At 44.8% G+C, this 24165-nt stretch overlaps 1 protein-coding gene across 2 annotated transcripts in view; it reads left to right on the plus strand.

The window, feature by feature from the left end:
- Window positions 1-547: 547 nt before the first annotated feature.
- LOC147438729 (uncharacterized) overlaps window positions 548-24165 on the plus strand; it is a 62844-nt gene continuing 39226 nt past the window's right edge. Inside the window, exons 1-2 of one of the 2 annotated variants that reach the window (XM_086484724.1) lie at window positions 548-607; window positions 696-775. The gene's annotated coding sequence lies outside the window, so the exon portion shown is untranslated. Of the gene's footprint in view, window positions 608-695; window positions 776-24165 lie in introns of those variants that run through there. The other variant, XM_086484725.1, reaches the window with a different exon arrangement.

Consider the following 24165-nt stretch of genomic DNA (forward strand, 5'->3'; position numbering starts at 1 on the left):
CCTAAAGTAGCAGCTGCATCAGTTAAGCTATGATGCTGATGAGGTGAGCATGAGTGCCATTAACCCCTTTAGCCTTGGGATCATAATTGTCAATGAGTTTGAGCAAACCACATCATATGCGAGAAACCATAAATGGTCAACTAGCTACTCTTGCAAAGCTCTTTGAACAAAATGGGTTGTCCAAATTCTCTTGTGTGGATCATTTAGTCAAAAACCTTGGGTACTTGTAGAAACGTTGTGTTTCCATCGAGCTACCAGTCTTACTACATACATACGTAGAAAACATTGTGTTTCCATCGAACTAACAATCTTACTACATTCTGGTTCATCGCTTATTTTATTCATTAGTTCCCGGATGCTCCTTGAGATTCTCTCAACTCCATGATTCACTACCTAAGTAAAAGGATAGCACGCATTCGAATCTCCGCCAGGCCGAAGAATGCCAGTCAACTGCTCACGTACATACACACCTCGCGTGTCGCGCTGCAGCTCCCAGCCATCTTCGGGCACCTCCTTCTCTTCCATCCTCTGCGCATGCCCGGCTCACACCCCACAGCTGGTCTGCCTGCCGCGTCCTCATTCCCATCCTTCACTATAAGGGGATCCCGTAAAGATTCTTCGCCCAATTTTTTTTTCCAGAATGTGTAGGACATCTACACATTCTTGCTCGATGTCATTTTAGTGGGTGTGCGCAGGATATTCTCTTTGCTGGAGTTCGAAGACATTGATGTCCGTACCCACGCTGTGAAAGTGGTTGCGAGTCTTGCATCAGAAGGTTCCAATCTCAACATTATAGGCTTCTCAATTTTTAGTTTCCATGGATCATATTTCTTGTAGCCAAGGGTTTTGTGTAGCCTTCATCAATTTGAGAATTTTGCAAAAGGATTTTTTGAAAGTTGACTTAGCAGGATCGTTTTAGATTACTGCCAGATGGATCACATGCCTGTGTTGTGTTGTTTGTTCACACATTGATGTTGACTTAAAGATTGCTAGCATTTGCTATTAATGGTAATGAAAAACAGAATAAAATCAAGAGAAAATTGTAGAGTCAACGGGTATAGGCTCCTTGCTAAGGTTGCTTCATAGTTCAGAAGATGACACCATAAAGCGTGTTGTTGTGGGTGCTATTGCCAATCTTACCATGACTGGTAACATAAATAGACCACTTCCTCTTTTGTTGAGTTGGGCAATTTTTTCTATATATCATTTTGACCTTCTGTCACAAACTGGTGACGTGGCTAGCCACGGAGACACACATACTGCGACATAAATGCCACGTGGCAGCAATATGGAATCCCCGCAAAATACGATGGCAGGTTGACGTGGAAAACCGTACGGAAATCCCGCTTTTTATGACGCTGATGATGTGGCAGCTTGTACGAATTTTCGTAAACTGCATTGGCTGAATTTTTATGGCAGCTTTTGGGCCTATTGCTTTTGAATTAAATATCTTTTAAGTTTAGAGGTTTTTGGAGCTCTGCTTTTGGGCATCCCTTGTACTGATAAATAAGTGGGCAGGGCCTCACTTCTCAGAGCATCTGGATGCAGAATCTGAGAGTGAGCACCTACCCGCTCTCTTTTACTTTGAACACAGATTAATACACAAAGAAATACCGAAAGGGGCGCCAGTCTTTGGGGCCAATACCTCTGGGCACGGAACTACGCCGGGCCGTGTCAATTTTGTGAACTGTTTTGAAGTGAATCTCTGTTGTGTCACGGTAGAATCTTGACTTGGGGTATCCAAGTTTGTTACAGTGGTATCAGAGCACGGCCGATTTCTCTTCTATCGGGAAATCGGATCCTTTTCTCGCGGCACTTATGGATTTCAACAAAAATCAGTCGACTTCTTCTGCATCTGCGAATGCGGGAGGAGATCACGAAGAAGATTCTCATGAGCAAACAGAGAGAGTACGGCCCACCTCGGCCTACTCAGTTCGAGATTGAAGAGATGGAACGTCGACAATTGGTTGACGAGGCAACAAAGTAGATGATTAAAATTGCGAAGGATCCAAAATTTGCAAAATTTTTACCTCAGCAATCCCTCGCAAAAGTACACACCCAGTGGCAGAAGGCCACAGAGCCACCCATCCAACTGGCAATCAAGAAACCTCCTTCTCCGAGGATGTTTAGAGAGCAAGAATCACAAGAGGTGGTTCAGACATAGATTAGCCGGCTTTTGGACGCAAACAACAGATCCAAAAAGCACGATAAAAAGCAGAAGAAAGGGACTGACTTACCGGTTTAGGTCGTCAATCTTCTTTTGCATCGGCGAGAAAGCAGAAGAAGTGTGTATGATTTGAAGGACTACCCAGTTGTTCTTCTTTTTCTGACAGTCCTTCTAGCTCTTTTGACTCGAGCGAAGAAGACAGAAAAGGCAAAAAGCGAAGCAAAAAGCAAAGCTTCGGAAAGGGCAAGAAAAAGGCAAAGAAGTCTAAATTTCGCCCAGTTTCTGACAATTCTGCAGAGGAGTCATCCTCAGACAGTTCAGACTCCGACAATCACATGTTTTATGCAAAGAAGAAGCATTTTTATAAAGCCAACCAATATGACTTCCTTGAAGATAAAAAGCAAGAAAGTAAGCGAATTCAAAGAAAGTGGACAGTCAATTAAGTTTGACCCTTTTTCTAGATTTCAAGATGCTCCGAGGGCTTTGGCCTTCATACAGCAGTTTGACATAGCTTTCTTTGGAGGGCATTACTCAGAGCACTCCAAGATTAGGAGGGCTAACATTATTTTGTATCTTTATTGAATCAATACAGAATTTGCCTAAGTAATGGCTTAGCGAAGAGAACAAAAACACAATAAGTAACAAGTCTTACATGCTTGTTGAAGCTAGAGCAATCCTATCTGAGGGGTCCTCCAGCATGTTAAACCCCCCCCCCCCCCCCCCCCCCCCCCCCCCCCCCCCCAATGCACCGCTGCTTTGTGTGAGGCAAGGACTCCACAATATGTGACCAAAACTCAACCCATGCACTCGCATGGTTGGGTGCATAAATGTTCAAGAAGCCCACAAGGATACCTTGAACCTACATGGTGATCCATTGGACCCTGCCTCGCACCATGATGCCTCTGCCCAGAATGGCCTGCGGCCATGAGTCCGCAATAGTCATACATACACCTCCCTGAATGCCTCCAGGCCCAAAAGCAACTGACCAACAAGTCTCATATCTACCACGCAGAACATGTCCACAACACAAAATGTGGCTCTCACACAAATGATGCTCCTGTAGCATAAGCATATCGATAGGACCACCCACAAGGCATCTCGAGAGCCCCCGTCTCAAGCGACCCCGTTGACACACAAACTGTGGACCTCCAAAGTCCTGTATATTTCCTGAGACGATCCTCATGGGGTCAATGAAAGAAGACCGATGCTGCTACAAGATCCAGGCAAGCAATCTTCGAGGCTTGTTTGGATGGGGAAAGGTCGCATCCGAGCATCCTCGAGATAAGGGAGATTGCATCTCATGTTTCACCCATGCCTAGGCTGCCCGTGCGATCCTCTGAGCCACATCCTTTGCCCAAGAGTCTCTTGAGTATTTACATAGCAAAGGGGGAGTTGCGCATCTGCAAAAAAGTGAACATTAATGTGCCTGCAACTTGTGGCATCGGGCAAGGTCACAGTAAACTTGGCAGTCTGCACCAAATCTGTGACCACGAGGTCACCCGTGTGATGAGAGAACTCAAGGACGCCAATCTCTTGGGCAAAGCCACAATCCGTCGTGTTGTGAACATTTCTCTCCAAGTGGTATTTGCATCCGTGATCATTTTGCGTGGCATTAGGACATCTAAGTGACCTTCAGGTCATCGGCTAACTTGAGTGCGTTTCGCAGATCTGGCCAAGGGGCCTAAACCCTAGAGAAAAGATAAAGTATCTGAAACCGGCCTGTTAACTTCAAAAAGGGCGGTAGACTTTACTTCAAACCTTGATTTAGCTTTCACCCATTATTAGTCGTCTATTCTACCTGTGCTATAATGACACAAGAGAGGGGAATGGGATACAAAAGCTAGAATGCATCTGTATGCGAGTCAGACACCAGATTGGCCCCTAAATAGGCGCCCCTTTCAGTATTTCTTTATTCTTTAAAAGAGGGAATAAAAGTTGTGGTTCCCTACAAGCTGCCCCGCACAATCTGGGCTGAATTTCTTCTGTTCTGGCCCGATTTCGGCAACATAACTATACTAGGACCCTTCATAGTCAGTATCCCCACGCATTAGATGACTTTCCCGACGCATACGGACACTTTGCAAAACCTGGCGAGAATCTGCAGCACGCTGAATTCTCTGTTTTCTGCCCTGAAAATGCGCCAAATCACCTGTACAGCTGTCCCCTCGCGTCCCCGAACCTCCTGGGGGTATTAGGGTCCGTTTAGGGCCAAAACCCTAAACCTGCAAAAATACACAGCAGGCTGTAATTCACTGTTTTGGGCTCCGTTTCGCGTGCCGGTCGCATCCATAGCAAGTCCTCGAGCTCCCGCAACTGTAGGGCTACTTGCCCTTTGAATTGGACGAGATTTCGCACGTGAAACCTCTCCGAATCACCTGTACCTGCGGGGGATTAGCCGCTAGCTAATCCAGTACCTGTGCAAGAGGCTCTTGCCTCGGCAATCGTGCATGAACCCACACAACTGTACATTGGTCAATCTGATGAGCCCATTAGAGGGGCATAACCATAAAGAATAGGGGAGAGAGAGACAGAGCAGTGAGAGGTGTGCAAGTCACGACATCCTGCACCTCACTGTACATAGAAGGTAAGCCAGCACTCCATTGAAGCTCTCCCACCTGTGACAGCACTCAAAAACGACCTCACAGCTGAAAATCACGTTTTTGCCTTCTCTTCAAGTAGTAAACTGGCCTCAGAGTGCCAAATGTCACTCATTTGTGCATTTTCCCGCTTTAGACCCTCGGGTCTAAAAATATCTCACTTGCAGCCTCTATTGACTTGGCCACAGAGTAACAAAATGATCCCCATGTCAAACTGCACGTAATGACTCGAAGACATTTTGCCGTCCAAAATAGCAGTCCCTAAAATTTAGGAGTTTCTGCCATTACATTCTTCTAGGTCATCTAACCCTCTTTGTACACTGCAGCCACACCCAGAACTGAAATGTAGCCTATGTAGCAAAGGATTCCGCTTTGGCTGGCCAATGACCCCACTTTGGCTAACCATAGTCCTTGTCCAACCTTAGTGCTCTTTAGCCCTCAGGCCTGGACTCTCTCTGAACAGTTCCACACTGGCTATGCAATGCAGGGCAGTTAGATTTCCAGAGGGGTGTTTCCAAAAGGTAAAACAAACGAAATTCCCCAAAGAAAGAGAAAATAAACAAAAATGGAATTGCCAGTGGCTGGTGACATACCCCCCTCTTGAAATCTCAAACGTCCTCGTTTGCACCTATGTGGTACATGCTTACAGTCAACACTCGGATGTATTCAACACCTGTCGACACATGCACGACACATACATGCTCATTGTCAACCCTGGTGTATTCAACACCTCGTCGACACATGTATTGCCTGCGTGTGAACCCTGTCCCAATGACATAGTGGTAGCTTCGCACTCTGCCATTGCTTTGAGTCCATAACTTTCCAATGACAAAATGGAAGCGTCACATTTTGCCACTGTCTTTTAGTACACGTTGGATCCTGTAACCTTTCGAGCATACCCAAACCGACAGTTTAAGAATGCAGTTACACATGTACTCTTCAATAGAAATGATTGTTGTACCCTTGACAAACTGACAAGAAATACTCACTTCTATAGCACTAAACAAACTTTTGGAGATTCCATAAGAGCATTTGCCAAACTGACAATCTGTACAGCTCTTAACATTCATGTAACATGCACTTCATTTGAGCTCATTGTAAGTAACATGTACATCATTTCTTTCAGAAGCCATTGTCACACTGACAATCCATGTAGCTCTGAATCTCAAGGGGTCAAGGTAGGTTGCAAACCAAGTTTTAAGTTCCCATACTTTTAGTGACTCTGCAAGTTCACTTTTTTCCATCCACTTGACATCCAGAGGTGAATAGCTTTTTGAACTTTACCAAACAGCACCTTGCAACCTTGCCTTTTCTTTTCTTTCTTTATGTGCCAAAATCTGTTCCAGGACCAAGATCTCGTCAAGTTCCTCGACTTCCGGCTGATCTTCAGCTGGCATATCTTCTGGCACATCACCCACATAGGGTCTGAGAAGACTCACGTGAAACGCATTGTGAATCTTCCAACTCTCAGGCAATTTCAGCCTTTATGCAATATCACTGATTTGCATACTGAGCATCGAAAACAATCTTTCTTTGCTCTTCATCTTGATCTTTGGAGATTAACCTGTGATCTACCCTTATGCTGTTACTTTTATTGGGCTGAGAATTCTCTTTTTGACCCAATTTTGGCAGCATAACTGTAGTAGAAACCTTCACAACCAAAAATCCACATATCCAAGTGATTATCCACGCATAATAGAGCACCTTTGCAAACCTGTCCTGGAAATTCAGCACGCTGAATTCTCTGTTTTTAGCTCCTAAAATGCTCCAGATCACTTGTATTATTGTCCTCTAGCTTCCCCGAAGCTCTTGGGACAAAAAGGCATCAAATAGGGTCAAAACCCTAAATCTGCAGAAAAATACAGCAAGCTGTATTTTCTTCTTTCAGGCTCTGCTTTGCGTGCCAATCGCACCAATTCGTAGCCTTTGATCTTCTGCATCAATAGGACTACTTGCCCTTTGATTTACACGAGATTTCTCGCAAGAAATCTTGTTAAATCATCCTGTACCTATTTTGAATTAGCCTTTAGCTAATTCGGTACCTATATGAAATCATTCCAAGTGGAAGGAGTCTGTCCTTGTAACAACAGTGTATTCCACCGCTGACTTGCATTTCTTTTCAAAAAAGTGGCAGCTTTTCTGACTTTAAATGCTCCTTCCAACAAATGCTTAGCCAAACTGTTCGAGGAAAGAGAAAACCTTTGTCCTCTCATCAAAGCCATTGAATGTGTCAATGGACTCACTGATCATCTTCTTTGTATGGCTTTAGCTTCTCCATTGACTCCAAATTGTCAAAAGAGACAGTTTGCATAATGGGTACACTTGTGGGAGCCATCTGTACTCCCTGGCCAGTAACCTGTTGATGTCCAGGTGTCATATTCACCGATGGGATTGAAAAACCAGCCATACCCAAGTTGCCTTGTGACACCCCAAACTGACCTTGTGTGCCCTGAAATCCTGGGTGCAAACCAATGTTTGCATACATGGGGTTGGGCACCATGCCTTGCATACCCCTAAACACTGTTCCTGGCATGCCAAAACTGCCTTGAACTTGATGTGCTATTGATGAAGATTGTATGAACTCCATAAATCTTGGATTCTCCATCAATTTCTTGAACATGGTCACAGCAGTAACAACCTGCAAAGCTTTCTCTGCTTGGCTTGAACTCTCGCCAATTTCATGTGCAGTTGGAATAGGCTGTCTATCCTCTGAAGAAGAACCCTCTTCCTTGTTGCCATCCATCCTGTATCCAAAGAAAGACTCGTAGCCTTTCTCACCTGTATCAAAGAAAGACTCTCGTAGCCTTTCTCACCTGTAAATCCAAAGAAAGACTCGTAGCCTTTCTCACCTGTATCCAAAGAAAGACTCTCGTAGCCTTTCTCACCTGTAAATCCACTCGGTCTACTTTCAAACTCTCTGTGTTTTCAAGGTCATCCCAAACTCTCTGTGTGTCTTTAACCCAAACTGACCAAGGCTCACTTTTTGAGAAAAAAGTGATTTAATCCCGTCGATGGAACCATGAAACCGGCCTGTTAACTTCAAAAAGGGCGGTAGACTTTACTTCAAACCTTGATTTAGCTTTCACCCATTATTAGTCGTCTATTCTACCTGTGCTATAATGACACAAGAGAGGGGAATGGGATACAGATCCTAGAATGCATCTGTATGCGAGTCAGACACCAGATTGGCCCCTAAATAGGCGCCCCTTTCGGTATTTCTTTATTCTTTAAAAGAGGGAATAAAAGCTGTGGTTCTCTACAAGTTGCCCCGCACAATCTGGGCTGAATTTCTTCTGTTCTGGCCCGATTTCGGCAACATAACTATACTAGGACCCTTCACAGTCAGTATCCCCACGCATTAGATGACTTTCCCGACGCATACGGACACTTTGCAAAACCTGGCGAGAATCTGCAGCACGCTGAATTCTATGTTTTCTGCCCTGAAAATGCGCCAAATCACCTGTACAGCGGTCCCCTCGCGTCCCCGAACCTCCTGGGGGTATTAGGGTCCGTTTAGGGCCAAAACCCTAAACCTGCAAAAATACACAGCAGGCTGTAATTCACTGTTTCGGGCTCCGTTTCGCGTGCCGGTCGCATCCATAGCAAGTCCTCGAGCTCCCGCACCTGTAGGGCTACTTGCCCTTTGAATCGGACGAGATTTCGCACGTGAAACCTCTCCGAATCACCTGTACCTGCGGGGGATTAGCCGCTAGCTAATCCAGTACCTGTGCAAGAGGCTCTTGCCTCGGCAATCGCGCATGAACCCACACAACTGTACATTGGTCAATCTGATGAGCCCACTAGAGGGGCATAACCATAAAGAATAGGGGCAAGAGAGAGAGCAATGAGAGGTGTGCAAGTCATGACATCCTGCACCTCACTGTACATAGAGGGTAAGCCAGCACTCCATTAAAGCTCTCCCACCTATGACAGCACTCAAAAACGAGCTCACAGCTAAAAATCACGTTTTTGCCTTCTCTTAAGACTTGCCTCAGAGTGCCAAGTGTCACTCATTTGTGCATTTTCCCGCTTTAGACCCTCGGGTCTAAAAATATCTCACTTGCAGCCTCTGTTGACTTGGCCACAGAGTAACAAAATGATTCCCATGTCAAATTGCACGTAATGACGCGAAGACATTTCGCCGTCCAAAAATAGCAGTCCCTAAAATTTAGGAGTTTCTACCATTACATTCTTCTAGGTCATCTGACCCTCTTTGTACACTGCAGCCACACCCAGAACTGAAATGTAGCCTATGTAGCAAAGGATTCCGCTTTGGCTGGCCAATGACCCCACTTTGGCTAACCATGGTCCTTGTCCAACCTTAGTGCTCTTTAGCCCTCAAGCCTGGACTCTCTCTGAACAGTTCCAGACTGGCTATGCAATGCAGGGCAGTTAGATTTCCAGAGGGGTGTTTCCAAAAGGTAAAACAAACGAAATTCCCCAAAGAAAGAGAAAATAAACAAAAATGGAATTGCCACTGGCCGGTGACAATATCTACTTATAAGACAGCCGTCGAGGAGCTTTGAATTTATATAAATGAATGATGAATAATGGAATAAGATTTTCATGCATCAAGATTTCCATATGAATGAGATGACTAAACAGAATAGTTTCATTGAGAAGATGCAAGCAAATAATACCTTTGCAATGCACCGCGATTTGAAATTGAAGGAGAACGATTCGGTGCTCTTACATTTTGGGAAGGCACGCCTGAGAAAGAAAAAGGGAAAGGAGCGGCTTTATTGAAAGCTTAGCATGAGATACTATGGACCTTTCCAGATTTTTCCGAAAAATGATGTCTCCTTTAGACTGAACCTGCCTGATACTTGGAGAATTTACAATGTTTTTCATGTGAGTCTCTTGAAGCCTTTTAAAGGCAATGTGCCTGATGATAGGGAGCCTCATGAGCAACCCAAAGTGGAGGAAAACGAGGAGATACTCGTTCCAGAACAGATATTGGCACAGAAAGAAAGAAGGTAAAGCAAAAAGACGGTTCTTGGTCAAATTCAAGACCTGCTCCGCATTGGATGCGAAGTGAATGGAGGAGGAGGACCTGACAGATACTCCTCGGATTGTGAATCTTTTCGAAGAATTTGGATTAGCATAGTCTATTCTAAATGGAACCCCTTACTCAGCTTGGGTGGAATCTGGTGCAACGGGTATGCACAAGAGGAGAGTTGCTCGGCTCCTTTGTCAACAGATTGCCTCGATTTTTGATATTAAAGTCACTGATGTTTCTTTGAGTTTCAGGGATACTGTGAGCTGACAGTATTCTATTGTATGACTTTATGAACTGGAATTCCCGAACATGATAATGACTTGTTCTTGACTTATTTAAGTGCAGGAACTGATAGACAAAATGACTGCAGCATTTTGGTCTGAAAGATCTCAATAGACATGGTTGCAATAAGGATTAGTCAATCGGGCATCTATGAGATCCTGAGTGGATCTAGATGCGATTGCTAATTTCATAGCTGATAAATCATGGTCTGAGATCCGAATGAATTTGTGAATGTGATTTGTCATGTGATGTCAAGTGATGTCGTGTAATGTGACTGTCGATTTGTTACATGTGCTAGATGTGTATTGCTAGTACGTCGGTACTAATAGTCAGTGGCTGCTAAGACGGTTTATGGCTTCTGTCTATTTTGCAGGCATAATCGAGGGCGATTACAATGCTTTCAAGAGGGGGGTATCTCACAAATTGGTCACGTGGTTGCCCAGTACACACACACCCCCTCCCTTGGCAAGGACTCCCAGGAATGTGGACTGAATGCTGACGTGGCATTGCCATACTGCCCTTTGGAATTTGCGGCACAAAACGCGGCGTGTTTTGCGGAAAGTCAGCCACGTGGCAGCAGCGTACGGACGGCAGCTTTTGGGCTTGCTTTTTGTCTACGCAAGGCATAAGAGAAAAGAGAGAGAGAGAGAGAGAGAGAGAGAGAGAGAGAGAGAGAGAGAGAGAGAGAGAGAGAGAGAGAGAGCTCTTGCTTTATTATTGCCAAGCTTTTGATTTTGAAGCCTTTGGGGCTCTGCTTTTGGCATCCCTTGTATAATGTTTATAAGTGTGGTCAGGCTTCCCACTTCTCAGAGCATCTGGACGCAAAGTCTGAGAGTGAGAGCCTCCCACTCCCTTGTACTTTGAGTTGCAGATTAATATAAAAAGAAATACCAAAAGGGGCGCCAGCCTTTGGGGCCAATATCTCTAGGCACGGAAGTCTGTCGGGCCCTGTCGAATCAATCGTGAACTGTGAACTGTATTGAAGTGAATTCTTGTCATGTCGCGGTAGAATCTTGACTTGGAGTGTCCAAGTCTGTTACAAAATGCCTCGATGTCATGCAAAGTGCCACATGTCTTCAAGCTGCAAGCATAGATGATTTCATCGGGAGAGATGCCTCGCTTTGCTTCCATTGAAAACAGACCAGCGCTTCCCGATCATGCTCTTGTTAAGCATATCCTACAATGGGTGTTTTTTGTAGTGCCACATGAAGTGTAGATGATTCTAGAGCGTGAAAACAGCCTAGAGCTTCTTGCCCCTACCCACGTTCGCTGCAAAGCATTTCAAGAGTTGACATTTTGGACAATAATTTCCTCCAACGCTTTTTTTCCTTTGTGAAATACACCCCATTTGGCATACATCTTGCCAAGGAAATACATCGACATCATGCTGTGCCACATGTCTTCAAGCTGAAGGTATAGGTGATTTCATCGGGAGAGATGCCCTTGCTTTGCATCCATTGAAAATAGCCCAGCGCTTCCTAATCCTGCCATTGTTCAGCATACCCAGCAATCGGCATTTTTCTTAGAGCCACATGCGTGCAAGTTGCAAGTGTAGGCGATTGCATTAGTCCTTGCTTTGCATCAGGTGAAAATAGCCTAGAGCTTCTTGTTGTTTCCTGTATTCAACATGTGTTGCAATTAGTGTGTTACAAGAGTTGACATTTTGGACAAGAATCTCTTCAAGCCCAGTGCTTCTTCATCGTGTCCCTGTTGAGCATATTGTGCAATCTACATTTTGCGTAGTGCCACATACCATCAAGAATCAAGCTTAGGTGATTGTATTAGCACTCACTTTGCATCAACTGAGCACAACCTAGAGATCCTAGCCCCTGCCCATGTTCGACGTGTGCTCCAATGGCCAAACGAGCATACAAGAAGAACACAAACCCATGTCCAAAGTGACAAAACCTGTCAAAAGTGAGAAAACTTGATCACTATCAAAGTGGGAGAAAATATCGACCACTAAAGCATCAAGAGCAAGCTGCGAATACGTAGAAAGCATGGCAAGAAACTAGGGAAAACGAATAGAGTTTCCCTTAAAATTTAAGTAGAATCTCAAAAAATCTAACCAAAACCGCATAGATCATAAACAGACACTGTCTTAGTTGCAAATCCACATATGGTATACTTAAACTGCCAAAATCCTGAACGAGCAGCCCTATTTTGGCCATCATCATGGGGTGTTTACAGCCTCTATGCCACCTTTGGTGGTTGCCCTTAGTGGGCTGAAGGGGGTGCCCAATAGGGCTGATTTCCCATACTGTCCAACCAGCTGAAAATGATATTGAATCAGGCCGGTTCCATCACCTGCTACAGCACCCTCTCAAGGTTGAATTCTGGGTTGAAATGCAACTCCAAGCACCGTCGTCCAAGGCTAAGAGCTACCTCCCAATGCATGGGCTCATGCCGATGCAAACTCAAGCTGAAAATGCTGTAACAGGCTTGGACACTCCAAGCGAGAAATCAGTAGCAACACATGAAGAGAAACTTCGTAATCACTGAACTTTAATAGAGAGAGAGAGAGAGAGTCAACACGGCCCGGCGTAGTTCCGTGCCCAGAGGTATTGGCCCCATAGTCTGGCACCCCTTTCGGTATTTCTTTTTCATTAATCATTGCAAAGTACAACTCCCGAGGGGTCCTCTGCTCTTTGTCTTTGCGTCCAGATACCCTGAAGAGTGAGGCCCCTTGGGCTTATTTATTCTTACAAGGGATGCCGCAAAAGCAGAGGCCAAAAAGCTTCTAAACTCAAAAGCAATTGGTCAAAAAACTATCACAAAAAGCAGCTAGCGCAATTTGCGAAAACCCGTACAGGCTGCCACGTAAGTACCTGTCAGCGCAAATCACGGGGGTTGGTACTGTCAACCACGACAGCATGCCGTACTATGCCACTTCAACATGTCCGTTCGCGGGTGATCATGCCACATCATCGTTTTGTGACATACCCCTCTTCAAAGAATGGTAATCGCCCTCGATTATGCCTGCAAAACTGACAGAGACTATAAACCAGTTTAGTAGACACTGACTCTAAGTATCAACACACTAGACAACACACATCTAGTACTTGCACGAAGATGACATAGTCAGTGCACATTCACATCAAATCAATCACATAAAAATTGATTCCAAATATAAGACCATGATTCCGTGCAACGTATTGAGCAATTGCTTCTAGATCCACATAGGACCTCACTAATGTCGGATTCAACTAATCCTTATTGCGATCATGTCTGTAGATTCTGAAGTCCATGATTCCTTGCAACGTATTTCGCAATCCAATCTAGATCCACAAAGGACCTCACTCATGTCGGATCAACTAATCCTTATTGCGATCATGTCTATAGTCTCACAATATCGAAATGGTGCAACCATTCCGTGTAGCAAACCTGCACTCAACACAATCACATGAGTCAACACAAAAAACAAATTCAGTTTTGGGAATTCTCATTTTGGTATACTTCTTCTCTAAAGTCATCCAGCACAACACTGTCAGCATATCAATATCCTTGAAGTCCAAAGGGAAATCAATGACTTTATTCCATCGAGGCAATCTGTGACAAAGGAGCAGTATAACTTTGTCACTTGGACGTGGCAATTGCTAACTTGAGTTGTTGATTTCTTTCCGATGATTTTTGTTTAATTTTTGGGACCCTCTTTTTGAAGTTGCAAATGGCCGGACATTGTATGGCTAGTGTTAAACGGCTGACGGCCGAGAGTTTCACCCGCAATCAGGAAGGGCAGCCTCACCACGAGTTGGCCCAAACCCGCAATCGGGAAGGGTAGGTCACCAGGAGTTGGTTGGGCCAATCGGAACTGGAATTGGAGCAGTAAAAGGGTATCTAGGCTCAATTCAAAGTCATTCAGGCCCCTCGCTACACTTATAAGTTAGTGGGTACTAGCGGATTAACTCAAAAGAGGCAAAGTACACACACGGCAGCGCCAGAGCAACTTGCCAAGTCTGCAAGAAGAGGGGCGCCCAAAATTGAAGTGGGGGCTGATTTTTGTTGATAGTTGTGCTACAATGTGTGTGAGTAGTGGGTGAGTGCTCACAGCTTTAATGGAAAGCTTGCCTTCTCGCTTGCTCTATGTAGCGCGACGATTTGCTCTCGCGCATCTCTCTCTCTCTCTCTCTCTCTCTCTCTCTCTCTCTCTCTCTCTCTCTCTGCCCTTTGCACATATGGTAATGCCCCTCTAGTTGGGCTTCTTGAATGACCATGTACAGTTATGGGGGTTTTACGCGCATCTACCAAAGCAAGAGCCTTCTGTTCAGGAACCGGATTAGCTAATTGCTAATCCTCTTGAGGGATGGACAGTTCTATCGTGAAGGAATGCGAAAACGGAGAGTTTTCTCGTGTGAAAACTCGTCCGATTTTAAAGGGAACTGTCCCATTGCGTGCGGGAGCCTCTGAGACACGCGTAGACGTGTTCGCTCTGCCCAAAATGATGCGAAACAGAAAATTACAGCTTTCTGTGTTTTCCTGCAGGTTTAGGGTTTCGCACCTAAACGACGAGATATCGTGAGGGGAGCCTCGGGAAGGCCTTGAGTGGTTGTACATGACAGTTTAGAGAGATTTCCACGAGCAATCTCGTCTAATTCAACGGGCAAGTGACCCTATAGGTGCGAGAGCTCGAGAGCTACCCAGAAAAGTGATCGGCACGCGAATCAGAGAGCAAAACAGAGAATTACAGCTTGCTGTAAAATTTTGGAGGTTTTTGGTTTTGGCCAATTTTGATGCCTACAGGTCCCGGGAGCTTCGGGGAAGCTAGGGAATCACCGAACAGGTGTTTTGGCGCAAATTGGAAGCCAAAAATAAAGATTTCAATGTGTTGTAATTTCTCACCAGGTTTTGCAAAGAGCTCTAAAGTGCGTGGAAAGTCAATGTTTACTTGGGATTTTGTCCGTGGAGACTTCTACTGTGGTTATGCTGCCGAAATCGGGTTAGAGTAGAGGAATTTCAGCCCGATAAAAGTGGGACAGCTTGTAGAAGTTTACAAGTTTTTCTCAAGTTTAATAAGAATAAAGAAATACCGAAAGGGGCGTGAGTCTTTGGGGCCAACAGGGTGTCGCTGTCTTCTTGGTAGCGCTCTAGCTACGAAGTTGTGAAATGTCTTGAAGTGTTGAATTCTAGTCACATGCTTATTCGTGAAGTTCCTTTGTGTTGTAAAGTTAAAGTAAAGTTTCGGGTGATATCCTACATCTACCGCCCTACGGTCCAGTTTCATGTTCCGTTGCCGGACAGAATCACTTTTTCCTCAAGAAGTGAGCCTCAATTGGTTTTTGAGCAAAGACACAAAGCACAGGAACTTGGAATTACACTATGGCTGACAGGACAGATGACACAAGGGAAGAGAGTTCCTCTTCACAGGACACACAGGAAAGTCCGCATGTTCCTACATAACCTTTTCAGCGTTCGCCCTGCAAAAAAGTGGTCAAATTAGGGCTGATTTTTTGTTGCGTTTTTAGGGTTTGCAAGTATGAACCAAGATGAGATAGGAAGAGGTCTCACGATGCTAGACTGACCACTAGATCTCCTGCGGAGTGATGTGGGTCTGCCAGGTGGCACGCTGGTCGCCGATTCTCTGAGGCGATTGCTTGGATTCTTTGACACATTGGTAGATCATCTTGAAATTTGAGCTTACTTAGTCGTGGATAGTACACTACAGTGTTCTGGAATTATTGTCGGTTGCAAAGGCAAGAGCCTCTTGCAAAGGTCAAAGTTAGGGACAGGTTGTAAGATGCTATTTGGTGAAGTTCAAGATCTATCCACCTATGGATGCAAAGTGAATGGAAGATCATGAATTGTAAAGAGTCACCGAATGTATTGCAACTTTACCTTGAGGCCTTTGGGTTACAGCCTACGTATGCCCCAACCCAATGTCTGCAAAGGAGGGGTAATGATAGAACTAGCATATCAAATGTACTCATGGGTTCAGTGCAATAGCAGTGTACCTTGTTTGACAAAAGTATGAAGGTCTCATTAAGTCATTTGTACATATGTTTTGACAGGCTTTCTTGTGGATACATGCAATGATAAAGGGCGCTTACCACAGTAAATCATCTATGGCATGTATATATGGAACGCAATTGAGGACGTGTGTGATTTTAAGAGGGCGGTATGTCACCAGGACGTAGCAATTGCTAACTTGAGTTGTTGGTTTCTTTTCGATGATTTTTGTTTTATTTTTGGGACCCTCTTTTTGAGGTTGTAAATGGCCGGACATTGTATGGCCAGTGTGAAACGGCCGACAGCCGAGAGTTTCACCCGCAGTCGGGAAGGGCAGGTCACCACGAGTTGGTCGGGCCAATCGGCACTGGAATCTGAGCAGTAAAAGGGTGTCTAGGCTTAGTTCAAAGTAATATAGGCCCCTCGCTACACTTATAAGTCAGTGGGTACAAGGGATTATTGACTTATTTTACGCATGCCTTTTCTAAAAACATTTTTAAGTTAAAATAATGTTTTGTTTTATCTAGTTTTGTTTCGTAGCAAACAAAGTGATTTAGTAAGTTTATTTGTTTATTTTTGTTTTTTCTTTTCTTTTCTTGTGTCCCTTGCTTTTATAGTTTTATGAGTACTTTATTCCCTCTTATAATTCGTGAGTTCAGACTATTCTGAACTTATGAAGGTATATATTAACTCAAAAGATGCAAACTGGACACATGGCGGCGCCAGAGCAACTTGCCAACTCTGCAAGAAGGGGGCGCCCAAAATTAAAGTGGGGGCTGATTTTTGTTGAAAATTGTGCTACAATGTGTGTGAGTAGTGGGTGCAGGTGCTCACAGCTTTAATCGAAAGCTTGCCTTCTCTCTTGCTCTATGTAGTGCGACGATTTGCTCTCATGCATCTCTCTCTCCCCTTTGTATATATGGTAATGCCCCTCTAGTTGGGCTTCTCAGATGACCATGTCCAGTTATGGGGGTTTTATGCGCATTTGCCAAGGCAAGAGCCTCCTGTACAAGAACCGGATTAGCTAATTGCTAATCCTCATGAGGGATGCACAATTCTATCGTGAAGGAATGCGAAAACGGAGAGTTTTCTCGTGTGAAAACTTGTCCAATTTAAAAGGAATTGTCCCATTGCGTGCGGGAGCCTCTGAGACACGCGTGGACGTGTTCGCTCCGCCCAAAATGATGCGAAACGTAAAATTACAGCCTGCTGTGTTTTCCTGCAGGTTTAGAGTTTCGCACCTAAACGGCAAGATATCGTCAGGGGAGCCTCGGGAAGGCCTTGGGTGCTTGTACAGGACAGTTTAGAGATTTCTCGCGAGGAATCTCGTCTAATTCAAGGGGCAAGTGACCCTACAAGTGCGAGAGCTCGAGGGCTACCCAGAAAAGTAATCGGCATGCGAATCGGAGCGCAAAACAGAGAATTACAGCTTGCTATAAAATTTTGGAAGTTTTGGTTTTGGCCAGTTTTGATGCCTACAGGTCCCAGAAGCTTCGAGGCAGCTAGGGAATCACCGAACAGGTGTTTTGGCGCAAATTGGAAGCCAAAAACAAAGATTTCAGCGTGCTATAATTTATCACCAGGTTTTGCAAAGAGCTCTAAAGTGCGTGGAAAGTCAATGTTTACTTGGGATTTTGTCCGTGGAGACTTCTACTGTGGTTATGTTGCCGAAATCGGGTTAGAGTAGAGGAATTTCAGCCCAATAAAAGTGGGACAGCTTGTAGAAGTTCACAGTTTTTTCTCAAGTTTAATAAGAATAAAGAAATACCGAAAGGGGCGTGAGTCTTTGGAGCCAACAGGGTGTCGCTGTGTGCTTGGTAGCGCTCTAGCTACGAAGTCGTGAAATGTCTTGAAGTGTTGAGTTCCAGACATAGTCTTATTCGTGAAGTTCCAAATCTGAGGGGTATCTGCTAGGTCCTACTCCTTCATCCACTTCGCATTCAATGCCGGATGGTTCCTATCTAAGAACTGCCGTTCACTTTATCTTTCTCTTTTCTTTTCTTTTGAGCCACTATCGCTTCCAAAACGAGAATCTCCTCGTCTCTTCCAATTCAGGTTGCGCCTCAGGCTCCCTCTCGACTGACACCTCACCCTTGAAATTTTTTCAAGAGACTCGCATGAAAAGCAATGTGAATCTTCCAAGTTTCCGGCAACTTCAGTCTGAAGGATACATCATTTATCTTCTCTTGAATCTAGAAAGGGCCATTGTATCTCATTCTTAGCTTTGGAAAAAATAGCTCCTTTCCCTTTCATTTCCTAAAGCGTGCCTTCTCAAACCGTAAGAGCACCCAAATCATCCTCCTTCAATTGCAAGTCGTGTCGAATCTTGTCGGCTGCCTTCTTATGCCGTGCTTGAGACTTCTTAAGAGCCTCGTGCGCCTTGCCAAAAGCAGTATCTGGATCTATTTTTTCTTTCTTTCCTTGTGCCCTGGGACGTGTGGGTAGCTTCGCTAGCTTCCCCTGTCCGGTGGCACGTTTGTCTAAGACGCACTATCAGTTGATCCCCTTTCTCTTGAAACCTTTGATGGACTTGCATCTGGTTCCCTTAGTTTGTCGGAACCTTTGAATGTGTCACCATCCGATTCTCCAAAATCCTGTAATGAGCTATCTTCCGGTTCCCCTGATTCATTCTTTTCAATCTGGCAGACTCTTGCCTTGTTGAGGTGGATACTATCCTGTTCGTAAGATAAGTCAATGAGTCGGCATGCGTTCCAAATTGTTTCTTAGCATATTGCATAAGTCTCTAAATAGAGTCACGCTTCTAATTTAGACAACAGTCTCGAATCTGTCTTTAGCAAACCACAACAAAACCGCTCAATGTGGTCTTTCAAAGTAATCTTCCGAAACGAAGACACTAGAAATAAGTATCCCAAAACCTCTGGCAATAGTCATTCAATGTATCGGTGTCAGTCATTATCAAGTGATGCCGAGCCGTGATGACATGTCTTGTATATTCATATGATATCCAAGTTGACGTGAAAAGTAATTTTAACGTCGCATGTGCTTCTTTGCGTAACAACAGAGTAGACCACCATGCTTGCACAGTTCCTTTCAAGTAAGATGCCGCCTTTCGCGCCCGGAATGTTTTGAGAATCATCCTCCAATGCCAAACTGTTGTACAAACTCAAGGGCTCAATGGGTGTCTGGTAACGTGAAAACGTTTCAAACCTGGCGGCCCGACTCCCTTCCTTGAACTCCTTGGTTTTCTTGTTGATCCGGTCATTGTCAATAGAGGACGAGCTCTCCTCCTTTGAACGGCTAGATGGCCTTCCATGGCTTCTAGACTCTTTTTCAAAAAATCTACTTCACACACACACACACACACACACACACACACACGTGTAAAATTAATGAAACCTAAAATAGAGAAAGCACCTTGTAGGTAGGAATTGAAAATGACTAAATCAATAGCTTCCTATTAATTGTCTGACTTCTGCTTGCTTTTTGCCCGTGGACATGAATTTTGATATAATATATGGATGTATATATAGGTACACATATGTAGTTTTTATGTCTTTCGGTATCAATAAATGAACTTTCGATCTTGGGATTGTTCCTACGAGGTTAAAAATTATCTTCTCTTCTTCTTCTAGTTTCTAATAATATACTATAGTTTTTTGTTAACAAATGTCCAAAGTGAGTGGATAGAGCCGAGTGAGAAACGTGCTACTGTAGGTCACTTTTTGTATACCAAAAACCTATACAAAAAAGTAGAGCCCAAGATAAAATAACATAGGTCATTTTCTCTGCATAAACACATGCATTGCTTCATGACAAAACCTACAACTGCTGAAGCTGAGGGCGAAACTATCTACTCATGCTATTGCAACTCTTACTTCTCTCGACAAACCCTCCTTTGGCTCCAAAGGGGGACACCGAGGGAAAAATGCAACTTCCTTGGATTGGAGGCAGCCACACTACTATTCATAGGGCTGAGTTGGCTGCTTGGGAGTGCCTATGTATGACTATGAGGATTTCGGATGTATGGCAGCATGGAGGCTTTATACGGCACTCAAATAGCCTCTCTTTTTCTAGGTCTGACCGCAGAGTAGGGGGGTGAATCTATTGAGAACAGATCGTTTCTATGCGAGTGACGACCCTTGTGACATGGGCGGCTCAGTATGCATATTGGCATTGGCTAAGATCTTGGGTGTGTGATCGACATCCAAGCAAGATCCAACGACCTTTTACAGGCATTGGCTAGGATACCGGTCTAAGAGAGATTTTCAAATGCACCCAAGGTGTCTGCAGCTAGCTTTTCTTTGTCCACGGCGTTTATGACGCAAGAATGCATGGTTGAATGATCAATTGTGAGATTTTAAGTTCCATAATGTTAGAAGCGTGATCATTTTCTTGCACCCTATAATTGAGGACGATCGCTTTGATTTTAGAAGGCGGTATGTGACGGGTTTTAGGGTTAGGGTTTCTGCGTCAAGGTCTAGACGCATCTTATCCATGTGTTCATTTGGCTAGTCAAAGATTCACTCTCCCTAGGAGGGTGGTTTGAAGCCAACCAAGCGTCGAATCCAAGGTCCAATCTTGCTGATCCCGACCACAGAGTGGAAAAGAGTACCCCATTGCAGAGTCTAAAGCATCTGTACCACGTGCCACAAGAAATAGGACATAAACCCGAAAGCAAGCCGCCTCTAAGTCCGCATGGAGTTGGCCAAGAAACCGAATGAAGGCATAGCTGAAGAGGTTTCATCGTCGACGGATGTTGAAGCTGGAGAGGCCCCCTGGGATAGCCTCAAAAGCTGATGTCTCAACCGAGAGTGGAGGACGGAGAGAGGGCTGCCTCTCTTGAGCCAGCCGACTCGCAACGAAAGAACTACCCAAGGATTGCCATGCAACAGAAGTGGGCTCAGAGCCCGCAACAACAGGAGGAGAAGGTGGGAGGATGGAGGAGGAGAGGGTGAGACCGGGGGGGGATGAGAAGTGGGGGATGTCGAGCATGGGGAAGCAAGGAGGGGGCAGAGGTGGGTTGGAGGAAGATGGGGGAGGCGGGGAGGTGTAGGACTGATCCTCTTGCACAAAGGAAGTGGATGGGGAGAGATCTTAGTCAAACTCCTGTTGCAAAGGTCCAAAGCGGTTTCTTGTAGGAACCCACTCTTGTCAAGGAACGATAGGACGATTGCCTGGGCGAGGAGCCTGGCCCTGGCGACGACGGCTCCGAACCTGGTGCCATCCCTCTTCAGGCTAGCCATCTGCCGCTGTTGAAGTTGGATCTCTGTGGGCCTCCAAGGGCCCGGTTGGAGGGACCTCGGAACTTGGTGAAGGGCCAGTTGTGGGGGCTTGTGTGTGTGGAGTTGGCCGAGCCCTCCTGCGTGGACAGGTCCTTGCAAGGTTTCCCATTTGTTTGCAAATGAAACACTGGTTTCATTTGCACTACCCACTCGAGGCAGCAACACCACCTTCGGGAGTGTGTGTCCCCCGAACAAGAACCCTCACCGTAGGTAATCGTGAGGCCTTGGCCACCACTGATGCTCAAGTGCATGCAGAATCCAAAACTGTTCCAATCATGGAGCCGATCCTGGAAAGTACGGAAAGATACTCCCGACTCAATCCTGGAACACAAACTGAGATCGGGAGATCTGCTTCCTCCCCTAACCCTATCTGAAGTAAGCTCGAGTCGCCCCAATGCCGAGCAGGCTCATCGAGATCACTTTGGTTGTCGAGCAGGAGGGCAACACGTTGAGGGCGAGGGGGGGGGCATCACCAGTGAGCGAGCCTCGGTCAAATGAGTAAATGGACTGAGTACATGCAGAAGGGAAAGCAACCGATGACACAATCTTTTGTGCCGTCTGATCCAAATATGCCTTCCATGTCTAGGGACGGTGGTAACTGTGTATAGAGAGACTGCTTTTCCTGCTCTTGAAACCCAGTCCAGACCCCTCCTCAAAGATATGAAACCTCCTCAATTTAATGGTGAAAAAAAGGATAGAAACAAAGATGCCATCTATACTTTCCTACTGAAATGGCAAGACCTTCAGACAGAAGCGTAAACTAACTTTTAAGTGCGATTCATAAACTCAAGAGAATTGAAATGAGAAAGAAGATCTTGGCACGATATTGGGGACCAGAAGATGGGTTGGTCTCCCCCCATAAAGAGAGTATCTTTATTACTAAGGGAGAATCTTTACAAGCACAGGAAAGGGGCAAACGCGCGTCCTCTATTATTTCTTTGTTCTTTTGCTGCTTCTGATGGAGAGAGTGAGAGAACTACTCTCTAACTGCTAAGAGGAGTTTCCCCTCTTCTGTGAGATTTTGGAAGCTCTCTAAAATGAGAGTCTATCTTCCACAAACCTCCTCGGAAGATCTCAAAGATGAGAGTCCACCTTCCGCTAACTGTTTCTCTTCATATGTAATCATTCCTGCAATGACACAAGGAAGAAGCACGCAAAACGTGCGCGCGCGCACACACACACGCTTGCTGTAATTTTCTGCACATAACCTGAAATTCTTACGTGTGCATGTTTTAATGCCAAAACGGAGGCCTTTTTTTCGATGGAATTGCAACAAACTGTGTGTATACATAGGGTAGGTAGAGAAGAACAAATTCTATGAATGCTCTGCTGAAATTCACCCTAATAGAGGTGCTTAGGGGTTGAAAACAAAGAATTTACAGCCACTACGCTCTAGGGAATTGAGTGTCTACTGCAACTCGTGACGAAACTTCTCAGGAAGGTGGCTATGGCTGTGAGAGTCCTTGTTCTAGACAATGGGAGCTCAGAGCTACCACATGTGTCACAAGGGGTTGACCGTTGCTCTCAAGCTCTAATGGAGAGCTCCATCGCGTAGAATATACTCACAATAGGGGGGAATAGGAGCTCTGCCAACCTCTCAAGTGAGAGAGGTGCCGCTCTTATGTAGCCAGTAGGAAGAGGGGACGCTGAGAGAGAGAGAGAGAGAGAGAGAGAGAGAGAGAGAGAGAGAGTTCTTGCATGGGTAAGTGTGCCACTTGGTACACTTACTTTAAAACTTAAACCCTTCAACTTTGAACTTTTAAAAGTTTGTAGGCCATTAATAAAATATGCAATTCACTCAAACCTGAACACATGAATGCTACTCATGAAAACATCAGATGCTCCACGCCATTCCGGCACTGCTCCTGCATCACCTATTCACACTTGTCTGGCCATTTGGCGGGGACAAAAATAATTAAACTTAATTTAACTGGCTTATCCTAAGGCTTTATTGAAAATAATCCAGGTTTAGGATCACTGTTCTAAGGACCCCATCTCATTCTTGTGCTCGCACTGATGCGCGTAATTTTTATGAGCCTAAAATCTGAGGCTACTGTCTACCCCTTATTGAAGGCCCGATTTCCCAATCACTAACGCATTAGGGTATATTTCTGCTAGGGTCTCCCTGAGGTGCTCTAGCCCGCGTTTAGGCGCACCTAAGGCCCTAGAACTACTAGATGAATTTCACAAAACAAAAGGGTTTATATGGGGATTAGATAGACAGTGCAAGCGAGAGGTGAGAAGAAGTGCACCTAAAACTTTCGAGGAAGCAATTAAATTTGCACAAATTTAGAAAGATGTTACTCACTTGACAGCTTCTAGTCCCACTTAGATTGAGCTCAGGTTCAGAGATACGGAAGTACCACTGCCTTTTCTAAAAGAAAAGAGAATTTCCATTTAATAAGTAGGGTAAGCCGCTGTTTAAAGAGAGGGTTGTAATAGGACCTAGGTTGAACCAAGAGACTTTGCAAAGGCTAAAAAAAAAAACTTGTGCTTCACTTGTTTGTCACCCGACCATTCTTAATGCAATTGTCCAAAGAACAAAACAAAAAAAGATGATGAAAAAGGTAAAGGTCCTGACAAGAATCATAAAGATAGGCAAATCTATGTGGTTGAAAGACTGTCGTTAAATGGTATTGAAAAGTATAAATTCATAGAAGTATTGTACGAGGACAAAGAGCATCATTGTTGTTTGTCAATGAGCATGTGGATATTGAGCTTTGGTCCACATGAACTAGTGAAAATGCATGGGTTTGTAAATGGGAAAAGAGTTAGGGTCATGATAGATGACTCTGCCGCACATAACTTTGCGAACCATGCTCTTGTCAAAAAATTAAAACTTTCTCAACAACCAAGTTGCTCACCAATATGTCTTCTCCATGATGCATGGTGAAGACAAGACGATATGGGATACACTGGTATCCAATTTGGACA

This window comes from Adiantum capillus-veneris, chromosome 16 (assembly GCF_014529385.1).
Source record: "Adiantum capillus-veneris isolate H3 chromosome 16, ASM1452938v2, whole genome shotgun sequence".
NCBI lineage: Eukaryota > Viridiplantae > Streptophyta > Polypodiopsida > Polypodiales > Pteridaceae > Adiantum > Adiantum capillus-veneris.